Source organism: Stegodyphus dumicola, chromosome 10 (genome assembly GCF_044657685.1).
Source record: "Stegodyphus dumicola isolate Sdum_Otavi_A_Nest chromosome 10, ASM4465768v1".
In the NCBI taxonomy this organism is placed as follows: domain Eukaryota; kingdom Metazoa; phylum Arthropoda; class Arachnida; order Araneae; family Eresidae; genus Stegodyphus; species Stegodyphus dumicola.
Window position 1 is genome coordinate 181,014,634 of NC_140777.1, and position 5,052 is coordinate 181,019,685.

The window sequence follows — 5,052 nt, forward strand, 5'->3', positions numbered from 1 at the left end:
CCTTACTGAAGAAATCACAGAAGAGCTGCATGACGCACTCCTCAAAAACAGCAAAACTGCAAGAGCAGACAAGAGATATAAAAACAGTAACATCAGAAAACTGATCAGAAGACGGAACTACACACGTAAACAATGGCAAAAATTCAGATGTCCCTCTGATAAAGTTTTATTAAACCAGCTAAATCAGCAAGTCAGGACTCTAATAAAAAAACATGCACAACATGACTGGGCCAGACATTTAGAATCGCTTTCAGCGGATGATAATTCGATCTGGAATGCGCTTTCTAAATATAAGAGACGCAACACCAATATTCCGGCCATTAACGGCCCCAACGGGATCGCTTACACTGATTTTGAGAAAGCTGAGTCTATTGCAGAAGCTTCTCAATTTCGTACACACAACATGTCTCACCCACAAACAGAACACTTAGTCTCCCCCCTCAATACACAATTCCAATCAAGAACACACACAAACAACACACCCTTAGGGCCCTTGTCTGGACACCGTCGAGATAGAAGAACGGGTCGCTTTTTCCGATCTACTCGACAGAGAGCGAGTCTGGTGTCATCGTCTCGATCATTACAGAAATCGACGCGTCGGAAATTTTTCCGTCAGCTGGACAGCTGCCATTTAAGTTTCTGGTTGTCGTTTTAGAGCTAAACTGAGGACGGCGGAGGTCACGGATGGTTTTTGAAAGTGTACGTAATGGATATTTTAATTTCTTAAGATTTGTGAAAAACTCGAGTATTTCGCTATAGAAATAACGCATTTGATGCTGACGATTCTACATTATTTATTTATTCTACATTACCAATGCCTTAATTAAATTTTAGTGAAAATAATATATTTGGTGTTTTTCTATTTCACATATAAAGAAGGGGTGCATACTTTTAATTTAAAATTGTAATTTTTAAACTAATGTATATATCAATGTACTTAATTTCCTCTTTTGATGAGTAATTTATATATTTATAAATTTTATGTTTTAAATTATAATGTATTTCCCTCTACTTTTATTTGAATTTGTAATGTATAAAAATGTAATACATTAGACATGCATTAAAGAATATGCAGTATATAATTCAAACTATGCACATCCTAAATTCAACATTTACATTAAATTGCTTTGAGTTAAAAAATTTATTTAAGTAGTTTTAACTGTACCGATATCAATGTCAATTTCCAATAGTTTCTAGAATCTCCTGTATAAAACAAGTTAAATTCCTGTATAATTTTCGGTTAAATTCTTGTCAATATTATAACGCAAGATTTATAATTAGTTATCAGATTTTTTAATGTGGTCTACTTTTAGATATTACATCAGTTTTGTGTATATTTATTCAGATCAAATAAGTGCTTAGTTTTGGTTTTATGTAATTACGGCAAAGCTTCGAGGGCTAACTGCTTAAAGTGAGGGTTGCCTTCGTGGAGGACATTCTAAGGAAAACTAGCTCGTATACACGTAGCACATGGGAAAAACCACGAAAACGTCCATGCAACCAGCCCGTTCGCGAGATTCCAACCTTGGACCGAACTTCTAGTGTTCAGCGATTTTACCGGCCGCTGGTGGGATCGATTTAAAAAGGGTATAAATATATATGTACTGCAATTTATTTCACTGCATCTGTTAATATATATATATATAAAACATATATATATATATGTGGGATGGCATCGTTCATTATAATCAGATGACGCGACAAGCTGTGAAAATAAATCTTTTACTTTTCCGATGATGGAAGTCAGACGATTCCGCCATTAAGACAAGGAGGTTAGAATATAAGGAGGGAGGGTTCGCAGTTTCCTCCACTATCGGGGAATGAAACTCCACCGAACAAGCGGCGTCCATGTTTGTAACTTCAAAACATTGCATTACGGCAGTGAAAGATACGTGTTTTTAAGCTGTTCCGTGCATATATTTTCCACTAAAAATATGTAAAATTTATAATGAAATACTTCGCTATTGTTAGTTTTTTGTTTCAAAGTTATAAAGATGATATCCGTAATTTACTACGTACAGAAAATCATTAAGAAATAGTTCGAAATCTAAATGCATGCGCATAACATTAAAACCTTTAAAAATAGAATTTATTTAGGTTTTATTAGCAACCTGTTGGGTGTACTTTCCAGTTTTTCCTTTAAGAAGTGATATTTCTGATTTATTCACAATATTGTAATTTATAAAAGAATAATTTAAAATATATTTAACCTGAAATTAAAATCAGATAATTATCTAAAAAAATAGTCACAGGTTGCATTTTTTTAAAATGAAAGTTTGAGATTCTTTTCACAACTAACAACCTTATAACAACAAGAAAACAAATATTAATAAAATAAAACAGATTTATGTGAATTCAGTGATTTCAGTTTATGTGCGTTTCATATTTATGAATCTCAAAGAAATTGCCTTGAATTAAGTTAAATTAGAGAAATATACCTATATTTTTGGATACATCTTTCCACATGTTCAGTTGTGTAAATATTTTACTTACTTTTATCGCTATACTGCACACAAATTTGTAAATTTATGCAAAAACATTTTAACAACAGAAAAGTAAGTTTATCTTGATCAAATGCACAAATTATATTCTTAACAGTTCAAAAACTTTAAATTGAATAATAATTAATACATAAAGAAAAGCATTACTTTATTTAACACCTTTAAAATTCATAAAAATAGCAACAATTGGTGTCTTACTTTTCATGAAAATTATCAAACGAATTACCTAAAACGTTCAAATTATAAAGTTTAAATCCTAGCATACATCATTGTATGTTAAGGAACAAAGATACCAGCTATAAACAGAAACATTAAAATGTATTTAACATATTTTAAGTCCCTTTTTTTACATCTGGAAAGAAAACAACATGGCATTGTGATATTTTTTACCATAGTTATCAAATTACATAAAAAAAATCAATACTTACGCGTGGAAAGTAATCCCGGGAATCTTTTTCAAAAATCTGTTTGTGCATCCGTATACAACACAAGCTGACATGCTTCAAAAAGAAAAGAAAAAATTATTGCAATTACAGACTTCCTTGCACAAGTCACAGCGATAACAGGAACATGGCCACCAAGCTTCACCGTTTGAGTTGAACCTTCCCTCCTTCTATTCTAACCTCCTTGCATTAAGACGATGACGCGATTACAAGGTTCTTTAATATACTAAGGTTAGGCCAGGAACGGAAAAAGCGTGCCATTGGTTGCTGGTAGTGACGTCACCTGGGAGACAAGACGCATCGGCCGACGCGTCTGCTACATGATTTTGGTAATGGAAAAAATGTAAACTAAAGCAAAATGATCATTTTATATGTGGTAGATACACGGGAAATACCGGGTACTTTCCGATTTCTTTTTGTTAAAGAAAATGTTTATTTTATGCACAGAATTCGTACGAATGCTGAAAATAATTGTAAACATTAAATTCTTTTCGTAAAGGAAAGCATTAGAAAATGAAAAACGATATTTAAGTTAATTAAGGGAAATAAATATTGTAAAACAAGGTATTTTTCAATATTTTTTCGTAGTATTGTTTGCACTAAATAAATCTTGTTGAACAGAACACATTATGGCATAACTGCTAAGACCATGGTAAAAACATAATCAAAAAGTATTATCTATTTATTTTCATTGCTCATGCACTTTTTTTCATACAAATGAACTTTGACATTCCATGAGAAATATATGATCGTGATTTTCAGTTTAAATTACATATCTCAAGCAAAAATGTATATAAAAAGATTTGACTTAACAAATTCATATTTAAATACCATAAAATTCTACAAATTTCTTAATATCCGTCATTATACTTTATACTGTATAGTCATAATCTCCTATGCTACGTACTGTATAGTCATAATCTCCTATGCTACGTACTGTATAGTCATAATCTCCTATGCTACGTACAGCTTCATTTTCGTGATTATCACATTTGGTGTAGAAATTATGTGAGGCAATTAAGATCTCGCTATCTAATGGTTTGATTTTCCTTCCACGATGGGCCCACCAGCGGCCGAGCGGTAAAGTCGCTGAACACTGGTAGTTCGGTACGAATCCCGCGAACGCTCTGGCTGCATGGGCGTTTTCGTGGTTTTCCTCATGTGTAACGTGTATACGAGCCAGTTTCCTTGAGAAAGTCCTCCACGAAGGCATCACACCTATTACGCAGATAGCCCTAGTGTGCTTTGCCATAATTAAACACACCACCACATCTTAATTTCAATTCAGCCTGTACATAAATTAAATATTTTTAATTACTAATGTACTGTATTTTTTATCAGGTTGTTTCTTAAAATATTTTTGTTATACTCGAAATATGTGTTCAATATTGAATTATTTTTCTTTCTCTTATAATTAAAAACAAGTTATATGGAATCAAAATTAAAACATATGCAGCAGTTAAATAACACTGAACAGAATATCTTACTTACTCTTTCGCTATTTGTATTCTAGCATTATACACAGATTTGTTTTCCTTCAGGTTCAAGCATGTGTAAGTTATACCAATTAAATTACATCACACATACCTGTAATGCATCAGTTAAATAACACTGAAGGAAATATGTCACTCACTCATTCGATGTTTGCATCATAGTGTGGTCGAGAAATTGTTCTTTCCTCACGGTGAGGCATGTATCAGTTTACTTAGTTCGCAAAGCGTAACCCTGACGCTGCTTCAATACATAGAATTACGTTTGGGATGTAAAGAAAGTAACCAAAACATGTGAATGAAATTGGATAGGCGAATTTATTAACTAATCATTCAGGTACTCGGTATTGGTAAACTGAGTTTAAATATCTCACTACGATGTAAGTCTCATACACAAAATGAAGATTATGATAAAAAAGGATATAAAATGAGAAATTTTTCAATTTAAATGTAAAATAGCAGTAAAATGAAAAATAAATGTAAAATTACATCACAGTTATGTATGAAAACTACATAAATTCATTAAAAAATAGTTATTTTATCTGGTTGTAAAGAGTGTTTTCCGCCAAAAAACGTATTAACGTGTATAATTCTGACACAACGCTATAACACAATTTG